We start from the raw sequence: 20,004 nt of genomic DNA on the forward strand, positions 1-20,004 counted from the left end.
GGAGCCCGCGCCGAGGGCCGTGAGGAGCCGCGCCCGACCCGGCTGGCGCCGGAATTGCCCGGGGTTCCCGCGGGCGCGACCTCCCGCCCCGCCCCGGTCTCCGGTCCTCACCTCGCTCGCCCTCCATCCAAGACAACGGCGGCCCCCTCCTCCGCGCACCCGGCGCCTCTTCCCTGAACATCTCCTGCCTCCTGCCTCCTAGCAAATATCTGCCTCGATGCTTCTGCTCGGTTTTGCCCCCCTCCCCCGTGACACGCCTTTCGCCACCCCTGCTCCAGCGCGCTCCGAGCCCCGCTCGCGGGGAGTGTCCGGGGTCCCGGGTGGGGCGCGGCCCCAGGGGTCCGGACCGGCGGCGCCGTTCTCCTTCGCCCTAACAGCCCATTGTCTTGCCCCTTACCAACCCGAGCACCGGCTAAGCCCCAGGATCTAGACTCGAGATCCGAGAGAAAGTGGACTCTGGGCGGAGGCGCACCCATCTCCACGCGGTCAGTCCACGCTCTGGAAACGGGTCCCGGTGGGACCCGGGGTAGCCAGGCCGGGCCGCGACACCGAGCCCGGGGAACAGCCCGTGCCTCCACCTTGGGGAGCGCGGGGTCCCGGGGCCCTGGCCTGCCCTCCTCCAGCCGAGGCAGGCAGCGGGCGGGACCCCCCCGGAGGAAGGAAGCGCCTCTGCTCCAGCCAAATGGCCCCAGACTAAATAGAGAGGAGCCAGCGTCCGTGGTGTGGGAGATGATAGCAAAAGACGTGTAGGGCGAGCGTGGCCAGAAACAGCCCCGGGGGCCCGAGGCGGGCAGCAGCAGGTCCCGTCCCAAGCGCGCGGCTCCCGCCGCCCTCCCGGCTTACCCTTCCCCGCGACACGAGGAGCCTGGGGAAGCCCGGGGTGCCGGGCTGGCCGAGCCCCCCCGACCCTCCAGAGAAGCCTGTCGCCGGCCGCCCAATGCCCCCCGGCCGGCCACACACACCCGGCCCGCCACCCGCCTCGGGGAACGCGGAACCTGGCACTTACTGGGGCTCAGGAAACACTCCGTCAGCCTTCGGAAGCAGCTCGCGTTATTAGAAGGTCCATCTTCCATGTCGGAGCCGAAAAGCAGCGGGAACGCGGAGGCGAGCGCGGCGCCGGCGCCTCGGGGCCGCCGCGCCGTTCGGCCGCCGCCGCCCGGGTTGGGACCGGGACCGGGAACCGGAGCGGGGCAGCCCCCGCCGGCGCCCGGGAAGCCGCGGGAGCCCGCGCGGGGGGCGGCCGGGCCGAGCGGGAGCCGGGGCGGCGGCGGCGGCCGGGGCCCGGCGCGGGGCGAGAGCAGCAAGCCTCGGAGCGCGGGGGAGAGGAAGAGCCGCCGCCGCCCGCCGCCGCCGCCGCGGTGACTCCTGCTGGGGGGGACGCTCAGGGGAGCCGCCTCTTGTCCGCCGCCGCCGCCGCCGCCAGCATCGCCGCCGCCTCCTCGGGCCGCCGCCGCCGCCGCCGCTGCGCCCTCCCTTCCTGGGAGACGCGCGGGGAGGTGAAAAGCAGATGAGGAGGGGAGAAGAAAAGGCGGGGGTTGGGGGGGCGGCGGCCAGAAGTAAAAGGAAGATGGAGCGGAGACGCGGACCGGGGAGGAGAAGGCGAGCGCGAAGGGAGCGCGCGCTGCGACCCAGCCACCCCCGCCGCCGCGCGCAGACAGGGCGCCGGGGCCCCCCGGGGGGCTGGCGCGGCCAGCGGAAGAGGGGGGCGGGCGCGGGGACCAGGCGCGCTCGGCCCGGCCGCGACCAGGCGGCTCGGGGGCCGGGCCCGGGCCGGCTGCGCTCCTCCCGCCGGCGGCGCTGCGCCCGGGCTCCGGGCGGAGTTTGCCAGAGCCGGGCTCGTCCCCCGCCGCGGGCAGGGGGGCCTGGGGGCGGGGAGCAAGTGGCTCTTCGGGGCTGGCCATGGCCCCCCTCCTCCTCCTCGGGCCGCCGGTGGGGGCCGGCCGCGGGCGGGAGGGGCGCGCGACAGGCCGGGACTCCGCGGGCTCCGCCCCCGCAGGGCCAGCCCTCCCGGGCCGATCGGCCCGTTCGTCAGTCTAGTCCTCCTCTCCTGTCTTCCGCGCCCGCTCGGCCCAGTCTTCACATCGTATTCCGCATGGGGGGCCGGGAGGACCCGGGGCCCGGAGGGCGAGTCCCCCGCGGCGGCGCCTGGCTGCCGGCCGGCGCGCACAATCGGCGTGCTCCCGGCGGGCGAGGGGCGGCGGAGACGCTGCCTGCAAGCGTGGCGTGGTCTGTGCGCGCTCCGGTGGTGGCTAAGCCTCAGCGACTGCTCGAAAGCAGCGGAGAAAAGCGCCGCAGTGCCGCTGCCCGTGGAGGCGGCGGCGGCGGCTGCAGAAGACGCCCACTGGCGGAGCCAAGGCGCCCCACGCCGCAGCCGCCCGCGCCCACGCAGCGCGCCCCGCAGCTACTTGGCCCCCCGGCGCCAGGCCCCACACCCCAGCGGCTCCCGGGGTCCAGGGTGCGCCCCGGGCCCGGGCCGGAGGACCGAGCCACGCCCGGGTCTCTGCGAGGCGTCCTCACATCTGGGCCTGGTGTTAGATTCTTGATACCCGCCGCCCTGCAGCTGCTCCAGCTGTGCGCCGCCGGGCGAGCCTTGTCCCCTGCCCGGGCCCGGGAACCCTCCCGCCAGCCGGCCCGCAGCTCCAACCGAAATGTGCTCACAACTCCCAGGAGAGTGCCAACTCAGACGCTGGGTTGGAATTTCTATCCAGGCTTACTGTTCCCAGTAAACTAGGGTTTAGCAAGCCAGCTCTTCCCCAGGACTCCCTTTCTGATACTTTACAACGAACTTTGTGTGCACAACCCAGTTTGCCCAGGTGAGGCCAGAGAATAGAAAAGGCAAACAAGTTCTGAGACTGAGTCCTCACCCTCGGCTTTCTCGGACCATGCCCCCCTCCCTCGGCCCCCAGCCCCAATCCAGACAATGACTACAGAAAGGAACTATGTCGCCCAACGGGCGCTCTGAGCACGGAGCGGCCGCCAGAAGTTTGCCAAGTTGGAGAGCCGAGCGCCCGGCGCGCAGGTGTCGGTACCCGCCCATCGCAGGCAGCGGAGCCATAGCAGCGCTGCGGATCGGGGGTTGTGGCGGTGGGCCGGCTGCCCCACGGCGGGACGGGCTGCCCAGACTCCCTGGCCTAGGTCACCTTCCCAGGACTGGGGCCGGCGCGCCGAAGCCCAGCTTCCGCGAAGGTCAAGACGGTCACCTGAGCGAGAGGCATGCGCGGCGGTGCAGCCGCTCGGTGGACGCAGGGCCGGGGACCCCAGTGTGCGCTTGGTCCCGGGGTCTCTTCTAGCCCTCCACTTTTTTTTATTCTTCTCTCCGTCCAGTTCGGAGGGATTTTTTTATCTTGAAATATAATTTCTTCCCTAGTCTGCTTTTCCCCACTCTCATCCAAACGGCCACAGTGGAAAAGGGCATGTGTGTATTTGCACCAGACTGGGCAGGCGGGGCGCGGGGACGGCGGCGCGGCCCGGGTTCCCCAGCCAGGTCCCCGGGCGTTTCCGCGACTGCCCGGTGAACTCTGAGCGTCGCTCCTAGCGCGCGCCAGCCCTGGCACTCGCTGGATCGGAATTCTTCACTTTGCGGAACCAGCAAAAGATTCCGGTGGCTCTTACCTTACGGGGGGTGGAAGGGGGTGGAATTTGCCTGCTGTGTTTTTTTGTTTTGTTTTGTTTGGCGAAGAAAGAACCGAAACGGCCGAGCCGCATAGCCCGGTCTCCCGAAGCCTCCAGGCCGACGCGGCTGGCTTCGCTAACACCTGTTACTCTCCCGGGAGTCGGGGATCCGCGCGCGCGGCGCCCTCGGCCCCGCGGGAAGGGTCTGCCTGGCTGCCCGGCGGTTTGGGGAGGACGCGTTTCTCCTGGAAGTGTTCACTGTTCATTCTTCTGCAGGCAGAATGCTTCTGAATGTCCTTTAGGTTTCTTCGGTTGCCTTTTGGAGTTATTAAAGTGACTTTCCTGTTACAAGAAAATGTGTCTTTAGTTTGAAGAGAAGCCATCGGAGCGCCCAGGCACAGGGCACAGGGAGGAAAGCATCAGATATTTGTTCTTTTGGGTCTTCGTTAAATCAGGACACAAGCTTCAGGATGGTCACTAGCCCTCTTCTGAAATCAATTTCTTTCTACTTTACTTCCTTCTTTTCTCCAGCCGATGGCTGGACAGCACACACTTCCCGTACCAATGAAAAATGCCAGAGCCTGACAACGGAAAAGGAACAGGTTGAGGAGGAGCCTTCTGATTACTGATCATATCTGTTAAGTGTCCTCCTTACTTAATACTGGAGGGCACTTCTGTTCATGTGAATCCAATAGGCGCCCAGCCACTGTTTCTTCTTCATGAAATATTTAGTCAAAGATTTAAATCACAGACACACAGCCTCAGAGGGCACTGTCACTCACCCGCGTGTGCAGGTGCTGCAACACCTGTCGAATGCTGTTTCTTGCAGATTCTTTTCCTTCGCTTTGAGTTTCCTTAGTGATGTCTCAGAAGGAGAAGACTGGGACTGAATACTTGTTACTCCAAACCTTTCAGGAATAAACAGGTTGGCTCATAATTAAGTGAGCTCTCCATTCTGATAGCCCTCATAAAGCTTGAAACTTAGTTACATGTCAAAATGTTATCAGATCACAATACAATTTAAGCAAACCGAAATTAGGAGCTGTAATTCCAAAAGCAGAGGAAGAACCACTGCCAAAGTTCACCCCACTACTATGTACTCTCTATGAAATGAACAGTTTCCTTCGTTCTCAGGTGAAGACATGCCCGTCCACACTGCAAAGATTGGAAACTAAGAGAATATCAGCAGGGCAGCTAACACCAGGAAGGGTGCCAAGATCATGATGCTCATCACTAGCAGTTCAGCATTTTAGAATATAAAACATTCGCCTCTGCCCTCTATGAAGGAAAACGATCAAGAAAGAAATCTATATTGGTAATGAAGCCTTATATTAGTGGACCTGTGCAACTACAAGCAGACTTACATTCTCTAAGAATTCTTCTATATGTTATTTTAAAATTAGCTTAATTGCATATTAATTTTATATTAATTTTAGTATTTTATGCATAATAATCCATATATAGAGGAAAGAATATCTGCCTGATTATTATCTAATTTGAAAGATATGTTCATAAAAACATTTTAAAGCATGGCTCAAGGAAGAGACTAAGAAATGGTAAAATGTTGGTTTTTCTCATCAAATTTCTTTATAAGTTAACCATGCACCCCTTTTACAAAAGAGCTTAAGAGTTAGGTACAATAAGTATAATTAATATTTTATGAATGCTTTGATCAACATGTGGGCCTGTGTCTCAATTGATTTTATTTTACAACTTTTAATATTAGTGCTTACAGCTATAAAAATTCACAGTGCTAATTCTTGAATAATGTTTTTTCTTTTTAAATGCTAGTAACCTTTCTTTATAAAGATATAAGACACAGGTTGATTAAATATTAAACTTGTCTATTTATACAGACAGTCTATAAAAGGACATTCTTTTTATCCTGATTTTAATTTCTGTGACATTTAAAATAGTTATTTGAGCAAAATAATTTACAAGCAACTGTCTATTGCTCCCAAACGTAGTAAAAACATGTGGGTTTATATGTCAGACTTTTCCATTTAATTGCTACTAAGTTATCAACATGTGTCATATCACACAAGCTCTCTGCACTCTAAGAAGATAATTTATTCCTTGTCTGGCATGTTAACCTGGAGTCCAGCCGCCAGGCATTAATTCACGCCTCCCAAGCCCACCAAGTCTCTCACTGGAGTTTTAAGCACTTCTTTCTCAAAGCCTGCCTTCATTTTTCTCCAATCCATCACAGCTTTGTTGTCTCCTGGAACTAAGGTATTTTATCTGCGTATATGAACGTGTTACACTAAACCTCTTCCAAATTTTAATGCACATAAAATTTGCATTGACAATTTTACTTTAAACAGCGTGATATGTGAAGTCATGCGTCTCTTCCTCCGTAACCTCCAGCAGAGGCCAGCACGCAGGAGGCACTCAGCGTTGGCTCCCCTGCCTGTCACCTCGTGCCACCTGATGACAGACTGCCGTTAGCACTGACGCCAGCAAATGGTGACTGGAGAGAAGCATGCGTTCTTACAGTACTATTACAGTCAGGCCTATTTCTTAAAAGGGCATTACAATTTCAATAAGCACAATGTTGTTACACAGTCAATACACTGAATGGGACAGCCTTGAAAACAGACTGGAGTTGAGAAAACCAACTCCTTCAGCCCTAATATTCCTAAAACTGCAGTTTTGATTAAATTATTTTATGAACTCAAATCAATTAACTATAAAACAAATTAAATTTTAGTATTGCTTTGTGTTATAAAACAACTAAAAACCAGTTGCTCTTCTTCACTAAAACAATGCCTAAATGGTGCTTAATTTCCAATTAGGGAATGCTTTTGAGAACTGGCCTGTTGTTAAAACATTAATATTCCAAATAAATCTCCTTAAGTATGAAAGGGGGAGTCAGCATATTCCTTGCTGAATAATAAGATCCAAGTAGAAATTTTCATTAATCAAAAGCAAAACATTAATTCCTCATGCAAATAAGCACTGCTTAATGGCTGAGTATCCAGCCCCTGGGGCTTCCCTGGTGGCTCAGAGAGGAAAGAATCTGCCTGCAATTGGAGAGACCTGGGTTCAATCCCTGGGTCAGGGAATGCCAACCCACTCCAGTATTCTCACCTGGAGAATTCCATGGACAGAGGAGCCTGGTGGGCTACCATCCATGGGGTCACAAAGAGCTGGACACGACTGAGACTAACACCTTCGCTGCTTTCATCTAGCCCCCAGGAGGCTGGTGCTAAGAGGCCTGCTGAGGTTAAACAATCAATACTAAGTTTCTGTGATAATCCTATGAGCATAACTACATTTTGAAGATACTGCCATTTTGAAAATATTGAGTCACTTCAGAAACCCACTGAGATTCACAGAATGCTGAGGCAGTCTTCACTTCTCAAAAGCACCCAAATTAGAATACAGCCCTGTTAAACGATCAACACTGTTAAAGTGTTAAATGATCAACACTTTGAATCAGCTTTCAGAGGTCACATGTATCACTTTCCTTGGAGGCTATCTTAAGAGTCAAACAGAAAACTGAATAAGAGAATTATATACATTTTTATATATTATACAAATAAAAGACTTAAACAAAAGAAACACTTCTCAAAGAGACCCAAAGTCAATTTAAAGCATTTAAGTAGAAAGTGACCGTGGAGGCACTGGGGATAAATAAGACAAGCTGCTGCTGCTAAGTCGCTTCAGTCATGTCCGACTCTGTACGTCCCCATAGACGGCAGCCCACCAGGTTCCTCCGTCCCTGGGATTCTCCAGGCAAGAACACTGGAGTGGGTTGCCATTTTCTTCTCCAATGCATGAAAGTGAGAAGTGAAAGCAGCCCATCAGGCTCCCCCGTCCATGGGATTCTCCAGGCAAGAGTACTGGAGTGGGGTGCCATCGCCTTCTCCGAAATAAGACAAGTTGGGAATGGCCTAAATTTCCTGACCCCTGAGACCACCTTACATATAGACAAGCAGAGCGTTTCATAAACAGCTGTTAAAGTTCCTAATGAGTGTGTTCCCCAGGGAGGCTCGCCTTGTGTCCACACAAATGACTATGTTGTCAAGGTCATTTGAAATAAGCAGGTCTTCATCTGTGGCTTGGGAATCCTTTCCTTGCAAACATTATTTTAATAGCCACATTTCGCAATGAGACTTGACCTTTATACGAGGGGACACAGTGCCGTTATAAGAAAAAGTAAAATTGTTGATTCCGAGATTTGTCTCAAAAATAAGAAACAAAATGGCTCATTTAATCCAGAGAATGTATTCCTTTCTGTTCATCTCAAAACAAAACCCCAGCAGAACACAAAAACCAGTGGCTCCAGACTCGTGCGCGGATCTGGAGCAGAGCTGGCGGGCCTCTACGGGCGGCCAGCGGAGGCCGTGGCCGTTCCCACGGGCGGGCGGCTCAGGCCGTGACTGACCAAGACTGCGTTCTCCTGAGCTCCTCTCAGAAGAGCATCTGAAGGGAAAAGGAGACGGAGAGAAAGGCTGGTGCAGCCGCCGAGGGCTCTGCACACATCAGACACACAGACAGTTTTTTCCGGGTCTGGGTTTCACAATACAGACGGCCCTTTTCCTGACGACGGCAACCCTCCTCACACACACGCCATCTCAGGTCTGGAAAAGCTACACGTTGTGAACTATCACTGAAGTGAAGTGAAGTCGCTCAGTCGTGTCCGACTCTTTGCAATCCCATGGACTGTAGCCCACCAGGCTCCTCTGTCCATGGGATTTTCCAAATACTGGAGTGGGTTTCCATTTCCTTCTCCACAGGATCTTTCCGACCCAGGGACTGAACCCAGGTCTCCCGCATGGTAGGCAGGTGCTTTACCATCTGAGCCACCAACTTTGCATATTAAATCTTTTGAAAGGACCCTTATCACAAAAAAAAAAAAAAAAAAAAGGACTCACTGAAGCCAGAAAGTAAGCAGCCTTGTTTTTTCAGCCACAGTTGTCTGTGTGACCACAGGAGCCAGAGAGCTGTGCTTGAAGGAGGAGAAAGCTGAGAGAGTGTGTCCTCCGAAACCTCTGGACACTTGCACTTTGTGTGGTTGAGATGCAGGGGTTTAATAACTTTGCTTTATCGTCTGTACTAATTCACATTGTGGTCATCAACAAGAGCAATGGTACAGTCTCCTTTCCTCCCCAAGGAGCTCTTTGGCAGGACATCCTTTGTTTCAGACAGAGGAGAGGAAAATACTACGAGCCAGAGCCTGGAGGCCCCAAGTTCAAATCTGCCCCTTTGAGGATCCTTGGTGTGCGGTTAGATTTTTGCCATCTGCTGGTGTGTGTGAAGGGCTTCTCCAGTGGCTCAGGGGTAAAGAATCCATGTGCTGTGCAGGAGCTGCAAGAGACGCAGGTTCAGTCCCTGGGTCTGAAAGATCCCCTGGAGAAGGAAATGGCAGCCCACTCCAGTATTCTAGTCTGGAGAATCCCATGGACAGAGGAGCTTGGCAGGCTACAGCCCATGGGGTTGCAAAGAGCTGGACATGACTGAAACGACTTAGCACGCACGTATGGTGTATGTGAAAATTCCCTTATCCTCCCTCTAGGACTCCACTCTGGCAGAGACTTTCACAGGATGTTTCCAGAAATCTCCACCAGGAGTCTTGAGCCCCTGGCACAGTATTCCACACTCTGCCTGTGTGCTATGCGGAGCTAGCTGCTTAGTCGTGTCCGATGCTTTGAGACCCCATGGACTGTAGCCCGCCAGGCTCGTCTGTCCATGGGAGTCTCCAGGCAAGAACACTGGAGTGGGTTGCCATTCCCTTCTCCAGGGGATCTCCCCAACCCCGGAATCCAACCAGGAGCTCCTGCATTGCAGGAGGATTCTTTACCAGCTAAGCTACCAGGTAAGCCCCACACTCTGCCTACTGGTGTTCAAAGTAATCCTATGTAAGAACATGTGCCCCATTCAAATAACCCATCATCACTTCTATCACTAACCAAACCCAACTATGCAGCATATCAAGCCTAGCTGAAAAAATAGAACAAAAAGCCACATATGTTCCTAAGTGGAATTCCCCATAATAAATATCCAGTTTTCTTTTCTTCCGCTTGCTGTGCCCTGAGAGCTTCTGGCTGAGGGACATGACTGTGGCCAACCAGGCAGACGCCATCTTTGCAGAAGACCACACCAAGGCTAAGTGGCCTTAAGTAATCTGTTGGCTTTGCTTTCCACGTCACACTGGTCCTTTCTAGAGGCCCAGCTGGCCCCAAGAAAGTCCAAGACAGTGCACCGGTCATTGACGGGGAGAAAGGGAACGTCCGTTAAAGCCGTGCCACCCGGCAGGGGGCCAGGACACTGTTCTGCCGCACTGGGCGGCTCATGGGGCCTCAGCCACGGAGAGCTTCGGATGGGCAAGCCCTGGGCACTCTCTGTGTCAACTCTGCCCGTCTTCTCCTTCCAAAGGGAGTGAGGGTGGGCCTCTGGTCCCAACATGGGCCTCTTAATCTGAAGATGGAATAGAGGTGGACATATATGGCGCCCAGACCTAGTACACTCCTTAACCTGAGCCACTAGGGAATGCATTTGAGTGAAATACAGGAAACAAAGGGTGGCTTCAAGGCAGTCACACCACAGTTACCACTCAGGGGCTGATTTCCCATCCACAGCATAAAGGGGCACTTACCACTTACCATAAAGGGGCACTTTCCCTTACCACAGGGCCACCAAGAAAAATAACAAAACATCATTAACTCAGATTCAACTCATTGACAACAAAAGTTTAGAAATGTTAATGTGCATCCTGAAAAATTCTCCTGCTGCTGCTGCTGCTAAGTCGCTTCAGTCGTGTCCAACTCTGTGCGGCCCCATAGACGGCAGCCCATGAGGCTCCCCCGTCCCTGGGATTCTCCAGGCAAGAACACTGGAGTGGGTTGCCATTTCCTTCTCCAATGCATGAAAGTGAAAAGAGAAAGTGAAGTTGCTTAGTCGTGTCCGACCCTTCGCGACCCCATGGACCGCGGCCCACCAGGCTCCTCCGCCCATGGGATCCTCCAGGCAAGAGTACTGGAGTGGGGTGGAATTGAACATTAAAACCAAGTTTAAAATGACTGTGACTTTTATCTGATAATCTTACATAATTGCAAATAAGTCAAGATACAGTCACCTTGATGTAAACCTGTGTGTTCCCCGTGGGAGCCTTATACCTCGGCTCTGGAGTTTAACTAGAAGCAGTGGCGGTATTTCTAGGGAAGCTGTCAAGGTCAGACCTGGTAGAGAGGACTTACAATCCCTGGGCTCTTAGAATACCCCAATCTCCATCACATTACACTCTTTAGGTGAGGAACAAGAATGGGGATAAATGTAAAACAAACTGAGAAGTTACAGTGGGCGGGGCCCCACTAGTTGAATTGGGGTCACACTGGATGAAGGAGACCTTCCCGGTGTCTCTGTTGACCGTGTTCCTCCACCTTCTTGCTAACTGCTGGAGTCTTAACAGGTGGACACTGTACACCCATGGCCTGCCTTTCACACTGTTGTTGTTAAGTCACTAACTCATGTCCAGCTCTTTTCAACTCCATGGATTGCAGCACGTCAGGCTTCCCTGTCCTTCACCATCTCCCAGAGCTTGCTCAAACTCATGTCCATAGAGTCAGTGATGCCATCCAACCACCTCATCCTCTGTCACCCTCTTCCCCTCCTGCCCTCAACCTTTCTCAGCATCAGGGTCTTTTCCAGTGAGTCAGCTCTTCACATCAGGTGGCCAGAGTATTGGAGCTTCAGCTTCAGCATCAGTCCTTCCAACGAATATTCAGAGTTGATTTCCTTTAGGCTTAACTAGTTTGATCTCCTTGCTGTCCAAGGGACCCTCCAAGAGTCTTCCCCAACACCACAGTTCGAAAGCATCAATCCTTCTGTGCTCAGCCTTCTTTATGGTCCAACATGCATGACTACCAGAAAAACCATAGCTCTGACTATATGGACCTTTGTTGACAAAGTGATGTCTCTGCTTTTTAATATGCTGTTTAGGCTTGTCACAGCTTTTCTTTCAAGGAACAAGCATCTTTTAATTTCATGGCTGCAGCCAGCATCGGCAGTGATTTTGGAGCCCAACAAAAGAAAATCTGTCACTTTCACATTACCCTACTCTGGTAAACAGATGGATTTCATAGGTGTTCAATGTATCACTGTTAAATCACCCTGAAGAAGAAGATCACTGTTTTTGAAGAACAAAAAGTAAATAAGGACTCCCCTGGTGGCACAGTGGATAAGAATCCAACTTGCTAATGCAGGGGACATGGGTTCCATTCCCTGTAGGGGAAGATCCCACACGCCCTGAAGCAAGAAAGCCTGTACGCCACAACTACTGAACCGGTGCTCCAGAGCGCGGGCCGCAGCTTGCAAAGCCCACTCGCCTAGAGCCCAGGCTCTGCAACAAGAGAAGCCACCACGGTGAGGAGCCTCCTGCAACTAGAGAAAGCCCGTGCACAGCAACGAAGACCCACGTCAACCAAAGATAAAAATAAAAAGTAAATGCTCTCTGCTTATAAATTCCCAGGGTCTCTGTTTTTCTGAATATCAGCCCATGAGAGGCTGCAGTGAAACACTCTTCTGATCTTTTTAAACCATTTTGATTAAATTTTCCTAACCCTCTTTTCCCGAGACTGGTAGATTTGGTAGTTACGGTTTCAGGATTCAATGAGCCTGATACCCTGGGGTGACCACAGAGGACACGTAACCCCTGAAGAGCATAGATTGGCAACAGCTACTGGTGCCCCCTGAACTCGAGGACTGAGCATGCACCATTCACACAGCCTCTGAGAGCCACGTCAGGCCAGGAGGAGAGAACAGATTGCTGGTTCTGCCCCCTTCATGCCGACCATTTCCTGTGTCTCTCCATGAATGTGTTATTACGGCTGCTCTCAAACACTCAAGTTAATTTACTCCCATAACTGCTCATAACAGCTCTCGAGGTGACTTTTATGGGCTAGGAATTAGGCCCATTTTGTAGATTTTGCATGTGGATTATAAACCTGATGAAAGGCAGCTACAGAAGGCAAATTAGGGCCTTTGATTTCCCTTTAAATATATAATGTGTGCTTTATTCTCCAAAGCAGCATGTCTGCATTCGGTATTTCCAATTTTTGTGTTTATTATAGTTAGATCACTTTAAAGAGGGTTCAGTTAATATGTTCCTCTGATATAAAAGCAAGCTTAAGCATGAAATAGCCCAGTTTTCTATAGCTGGGTTTTTAAGTATACATGCTATGAAAATCTATCCATTTGTTTTCAGTCAAATCTTATTTCTTAAGTAACCATAAAATACAGGTGAAGTCTGATTTAATGTTTGGAACTCTGATTTAAAGAAGTTCACTGTAAATAAGTTTTCAGGAGATCAATGCAAGGAGGTTAGGGTTAGGGTTAGGGCTAGGGTTGGATCTATAATCTAACTTAAAATATCCCTTTATTCATCTGTTTGCTTGTCTATTTTTGGCCAGACCTCAGCTTTTGGAATCAGAGTTCCCTGACTCGGCATCAGCTCTGGCCCTGGGCAGTGAAACTGTCCTAACTTTACTTGACTGCCAGAGAATTCCCTAGAATATTCATTTGAATCTTGCATTTAGAACCTGATTCAAATTATAAAATAGAAGATTTCCACAAAGTTTATCAGAAAATCATTAATTGCTTAAAGGTATCCATTACCCATCTATATCTCCTGGGTCACTGTCCAAAGCAAGGGCTTTTAACTTGACCAAAGCCTTTTAACAAAACTCCAGCAATTCACTGCGGCCACTGGAGTCTGCAGTCTGTACTGGATGTCAGAGCCTCCTTTCCCGTTCCCTTTACAGAGGATTAAAATAAGGTGAAAGCGGTGGGCTGACGCTGATGAAGGCGGTTAAACGTGGAACTAAACACACTTAGCGTGCCCCAGAACTGTCATTTCTGGGTGGGTTTATCTAGGATACAGTTACTGAGCGCAGTATAACTGAAGAAACTATAATTAGTGGGGGAAAAATCTAATTTTTCAAATCTTTCATTTGGCTTATAAAATCACATTTTACTTTAAAACATTAAAAGGTAGAAGAATCACCATCACAATTTCCTGGCGCTGTAACGGTGTTGCTGTGCAAGTACAGGCCGGACGGGCACGGTTTGTGAAGTCTACTTGGTAGGGCAAGTCTTAATTGGAAAGTAAACGTGCAGATTCACAACCGCAAAATACAGATGGAAAGTTCTGTAATAATAGAAAAACCCAAAACCCTGCCTCTAAAAAGCCCAAATCAGTGGCAATACATGAGCTCTGAGTGGCAAAGAATTTAAAGAGGGTCTAAAAATCATGGTCTATCTGTTGAATAAGTAGTCACCAGGCACAGCGCAGCTCTGATGAAAATAAAACTTTATCAGTAGATGAAAGAGATGAAGGAAGGGACTAGGACGTGCACCCATACAGGTGAACATAACTCAAGATTCCATACTGTGGGCAGACTCCCCAGAGTGCATTTCCATGGAATTCAGTTTACAAAAGCCAAACCTATAACCCTACTTTGAAGCACGCTATTCCAAAACAAGAAACGCAGAGCAGGTAAACGTTTTTCATTGTTTTCTTTCCAGACCATAGCAGGTTTGGCTTCTTTAGAGCAACGTATTGAACGGCTTCTTTCTCAAGTTTGAAAGACAACGGCTAATACTCAGGTCCTCAGAGAGCAGGAGTTACTACACTGTGGCAGCGAGAGGCCCCCCAGAGATCCCGAGATCCCGCCCACAACTGAAGCCTCTTCCCGTTTCACAGAGTCAGCTCAATACCGTAGTTTCTCTTATCTTATACGCTATTGGTTTCAGCTGCTCTGAACTCTCTCTTCGCACTTGCACTTACCATCTTCTCTCAGTTTTTTGTGATGTGTACACAGCTCCTTTATTTTCAGGCTTTCTTCTCTCATGCTGAAGTCATTTCTTTCCATACATTTTCCCTGAGTTGTGCTTTCAGGGGTCCCATGGTCTTCGAAATAAAATATTCCCCCTTTCACATGTTTCTAGATTTCTAATTTCAGTTTTAACATCCTCTTTGATAGACGGGTTATACAGAAGTGTGCTTGTCAATTTCCAAGTAGCAAAGAATGTTTTCAGCCACATTATTATCGTTTTTTTAAATTTTTTGACTATAGTAAAAGAATATGCCCTGTAAAATCTCTGATTTTACATTTAAAGTGTTCTTTGCATCCAAGTGTAAGTTCAACTTTTATAAAGATCTGGTGGGGAAGAAGAATCTGAGCTGGGCAGACTTGTGTCTTTGTTGGAGAGACAAACTGGCCAAGTTTAAACTGCTTATACCTCCTTCCAAGTGTGTGTCTCTGAACAAAATACAGAACGGCTTTGAGCTTCATTTTTCATCATCAAAGTGGGAACAATAATAGTATTCATGTCCTAATGTTACAGTGAGAATTATGGAGGACTATGCAACCCAGATACCATATAGAGACATTACTTTGCCAACAAAGGTTCGTCTAGTCAAGGCTATGGTTTTTTCTGTGGTCATGTATGGATGTGAGAGTTGGACTGTGAAGAAGGCTGAGCGCCAAAGAATTGATGCTTTTGAAGTGTGGTGTTGGAGAAGACTCTTGAGTGTCCCTTGGACTGCAAGGAGATCCAACCAGTCCATTCTGAAGGAGATCAGCCCTGGGATTTCTTTGGAAGGAATGATGCTAAAGCTGAAACTCCAGTCCTTTGGCCACCTCATGCGAAGAGTTGACTCATTGGAAAAGACTCTGATGCTGGGAGGGATTGGGAGCAGGAGGAGAAGGGGACGACAGAGGATGAGATGGCTGGATGGCATCACTGACTCAATGGACGTGAGTCTGAGTGAACTCCGGGAGTTGGTGATGGACAGGGAGGCCTGGCGTACTGCGATTCATGGGGTTGCTAAGAGTCGGACACGACTGAGCGACTGATCTGATCTGATCTGATGTGTGTAAAATGTCTCACGTGGTGCCTGGCATGTCATATGCATGCAATAGACAGGAATACTATTAAGAAAAAAGGAAAAGAAAGAAACTGGTCTCTGGAGTCAGAAGAGCCTGATTTTGAAGCCTGGATCTGCCACACTCTGGCAGCTCTTTCAAGTCATTTTAGACGTAACTGTGAGGATTAATTGTGAGGATTCAGAGAGAAAATGCATGCCTGGCACAGGGCCAGCGCCCCATGACTGGGACCTACTATTTTTCTTAGGGTCATAAAATGAGACAACTCAGGCTGAACCGTGTTTTTAGCGAACAAGCTTTTAGCCTAACTGATGATTCTTGAAGGCCTTCCCAGGCCAAAGAAAACCAGTGATCTTGTCGCGAAAGGACAGAAGCCACCAGGCCTCAAAGCATCTGCCGCAGAAAAGTGCAGCTGCTCTGTGAGCACTGTCACACCAACTTCCAACGCCAATCGGGATTTTTCGTGTCTTTTGTGGGCTTCTCCCCAGCTCAGTTCTCAAAGCTTGGGGACATGTGGTTCCATTCTGTCTCTTCCTTATTCCCTCACCTCTCAGCCTCCTCCCTGAGCCTTGGCATATTCTCCATCCAGGTGCCCACAGTCCATACCCGCCCACCGCAGCCAAGGCCTTTTCTTCTGCGAAAACTGAGCAAAATTGTCAACCTTGAGTTTTTAGAGTAAGTCATCTTGGTGATAAGAAGAGAGGTGAAGATATCAAGATAATTTGATATTAGAAAAATCAACGGTTTTCTATACTTCTGTCTGCCCTAAAACTATGGCTATATTTTTAATATGAATTTGCTATTCTGAAAATAAGCAACTCTTTTTATATGCTTTTGAAACCCTACGATTTAAATATCTGCTTTGTCTGCTTGTTTTTGTTTGGAAAGACATGTATTAAGCAAAAGGCGCAAACCCCAGAACTTTGCATCTCATCACTGCAAAGTGTAAATAAAATTAGACTACATGCCGGCTAGTCATTAGCAGTGCCATCCATGCCTGGGTCTAAAGTCAGGGTTTATTTTTATTTGATAAGGCTAAAGTATATTATTGTGTAAGTATTTTCTGCATATTGAGAAGGGAAAAGAAGTCTTTCAATATTTTTTAGTTCAAATTTTTTCTTGAATGATTTACATTCTATATTTAGTTAAAATAAGATCATTTTTAAAACCAAATGAACGAATGCGCGCAGGGCGCTCCTGTGTGTGGATGCCCCGAGGAGACGGGCAAACGCAAAAGCACTGCCATGTCTCCCCAGGTGGCCTCGGGCCAAGAAGGAAACCCGGCAACACTGGCCGAGGGGTCTGGGGGCGGCTGACCACCAGCTCTTGCACCACACTAGGAAATCACTCATGTGCTCTGTCAACAGACACTTAGCTGGGTGTCCACCACGCCAGGCATTATTCTAGACACTTGGGATACATGAGTGAACCAAGCAGATAGAAACCCCTGCCCTTACGAAGCGCATACTCCAGGATGGAGAATAGAAAGCCATAAATGTCATAAGTAAGTAGGCTGGACGGTGGCAGCCGTGGTGGATATGAGGGGGTTGGGCACTGGCAGCCTTTCAGCAGCGGGTGGGCGGGGCTCACTGAGAAGCTGAGATGTGAGTCAAGACTTGGCAGAGGCGAGGGTGAGCCTGTGGGCGTGGGGAGAATACTACTCCGGGGGAAATACTTCACGGGCCCCACGAAGACAGCGTGTGTGGCTTCTCCAAAGGAGCCAGGTGGTCAGTGTGCCAGGAGACTTGAGGCGGGCAGGGGCGGGAGTGGCCAGGAGGTAGCAAGGGCATGGCCACCAGTTCCTGCAAGCTGTTTAGGCCATTGGCCTTGGTCTTCCTTCTTCATGAAATGGGGAAACTTTGGTGGACTTACATGATCTGACTTTTGTTTTTAAAAAATATTATCTACATTTCATGTATATTTTTTCTCCTGAATTGCTCTGGAAGGATGGAGGTACCAGGAGGCTGGCAAAGTGGCAATCCACAGCTGTGCCCCCTTTCCTGTGTAAGGACAGGTCTGTAAGCTCAGGAGTGGGTGGAAAAGTGAAAGTGAAAATCACTCAGTCGTGTCCGACTCTCTGTGACCCCAGGGACTTCAGTCCATGGAATTCTCCAGGCCAGAATACTGGGGTGGGCAGAGTGGGTAGCCTTTCCCTTCTCCGGGGGATCTTCCCAACCCAGGGATCAAACCCAGGTCTCTGACATTGCAGGCAGATTCTTTACCAGCTGAGCCACCAGGGAAGCCCAAGAATACTGGAGTGGGTAGCCTATCCCCTCTCCAGCAGATCTTCCCAACCCAGGGATCAAATTGGGGTCTCCTGCATTGTAGGTGGATTCTTTACCAGCTGAGTGGATGGAAGCTGACCTTCAAAGAGCCCTGAAGGTGAATGGGGGAGGGGCCTCAAGCGCCATCTCCTCCTGCAGGACAGGTACTATCTTATTCCCAAGAAATGGAACTGTTCTGATAACGACTTTCAAAACAAAATTACAACCAGTCAGAATGGCTGCGATCCAAAAGTCTACAAATAATAAATGCTGGAGAGGGTGTGGAGAAAAGGGAACCCTCTTACACTGTTGGTGGGAATGCAAACTAGTACAGCCACTATGGAGAACAGTGTGGAGATTCCTTAAAAAACTGGAAATAGACCTGCCTTATGACCCAGCAATCCCACTGCTGGGCATACACACTGAGGAAACCAGAAGGGAAAGAGACATGTGTACCCCAATGTTCATCGCAGCACTGTTTATAATAGCCAGGACATGGAAGCAACCTAGATGCCCATCAGCAGATGAATGGATAAGAAAGCTGTGGTACATATACACAATGGAGTATTACTCAGCCATTAAAAAGAATACATTTGAATCAGTTCTAATGAGGTGGATGAAACTGGAGCCTATTATACAGAGTGAAGTAAGCCAGAAAGAAAAACACCAATACAGTATACTAACGCATATATATGGAATTTAGAAAGATGGTAACAATAATCCTGTGTACGAGACAGCAAAAGAGACACTGATGTATAGAACAGTCTTATGGACTCTGTGGGAGAGGGAGAGGGTGGGAAGATTTGGGAGAATGGCATTGAAACATGTAAAATATCATGTATGAAACGAGTTGCCAGTCCAGGTTCGATGCACGAAACTGGATGCTTGGGGCTAGTGCACTGGGATGACCCAGAGGGATGGTATGGGGAGGGAGGAGGGAGGAGGGTTCAGGATGGGGAACACATGTATACCTGTGGTGGATTCATTTTGATATTTGGCAAAACTAATACAATTATGTCAAGTTTAAAAATAAAATTAAAAAAAAATACAAGATCTTTCTTAAGTTATCCGCACTCTTCCTTCCTGCAGTGGTTCACTTTGTACATCCGTTTGCCTCCCCACAGTGCCCACATGTGTGGTCTGCACGGTGCAGGGAAGGCGTCCTTTAGACGAGATGAACACTGACGCTCACAGACGCTGGTGCTCCTCTTCCTGTCTGTCTCTTTCTCCCCCTCAAGTAACCCCAATGCTTTTGGTTCTGCTTCTATGTAGAACACTTCCCCAGGATCCCTTCCTTGTTGTTAAACCTTGTATTTAGACCTTGCTCTTCAGTATTTCTAGAAAATGTTTCTGTATTATCTCTTACTAAGCAATAACCTTTTGGGCTTTCTTTTTTTAAATTTAAACTGTAAGGGTGAAAGCACAAATCCTCACAGCAATTTTACTTGTTTTCCAAAATACAGTTAGTAAAAATGGCCTCCATCCCCTATTCTGCTTGCCCTGCAGAGACCGTTTGTCTTATGCTACTCACTCCTCGCCAGGCCCCAGCCCCAGCCATGTCCTTTGCCAAATAAGTCTCAAACCCTCTCTTGGCTGTATTGGATCACGGCCCTCATCCGCCCACACCAGCTTCTCCTTCTTTCTTTCTCCCTTTGTGCTAACAGGTTTTGCACATAAGCTCTTACCAAAAAATAAAAAAAATTCTCTTTGAATGATAAATTAGCATGCACATTCCTATTCACACGTGGTGGAAATTCTATCCTAGCAACAGTCACCAAATTAATTGTCATCCACAAGGACTGGGTCTGTTTTCTTCTAGAAGGAGATTTAAAACCATTAGCCAGACTTTTCCAGATTCTTTTATGTTAAGGAGTTCATTAGGAGATAAAAGCAAGGAAACAAATCCCACTGAAATGATCTGTTTGAACTTCTGACTTTTTCCAAGCGTATTTTGATAACATTTGTATGAAAAACATTTGAAGTGTGGAGCATGTGGTCACTTCAGGTAGCTGTGGCCTGGGCGTTCACACACAACAGCCTGCATCCGTCAGCGCAGCTGCACTTTGAACAACCTCATCCGGAAGGGAGAACAAAATGTGAAGGGATAAGAAAAGAGAGCTGGGTGAGATAACGTAGCTCTATTTAAAAACTAATTTAGGCAGATAAATCTCAGCCCAAATAACCTGATCTTTAAAAAAAGGGGGGAGGGAAGGAGAAAGCTTCAAAGTTGATAAGGA

At 49.7% G+C, this 20,004-nt stretch overlaps 1 long non-coding RNA gene across 1 annotated transcript in view; it reads right to left on the bottom strand.

The window, feature by feature from the left end:
• Nucleotides 1–4,269: 4,269 nt before the first annotated feature.
• Nucleotides 4,270–20,004, bottom strand: part of LOC129619499 (uncharacterized) — an 83,509-nt gene continuing 67,774 nt past the window's right edge. The window contains exon 3 of the long non-coding RNA XR_008697908.1: nucleotides 4,270–4,520. This is a non-coding gene — a long non-coding RNA (uncharacterized LOC129619499). The remainder of the gene's footprint in view (nucleotides 4,521–20,004) is intronic.

Source organism: Bubalus kerabau, chromosome 9 (genome assembly GCF_029407905.1).
Source record: "Bubalus kerabau isolate K-KA32 ecotype Philippines breed swamp buffalo chromosome 9, PCC_UOA_SB_1v2, whole genome shotgun sequence".
NCBI classification, from domain to species: Eukaryota; Metazoa; Chordata; class Mammalia; order Artiodactyla; family Bovidae; genus Bubalus; species Bubalus kerabau.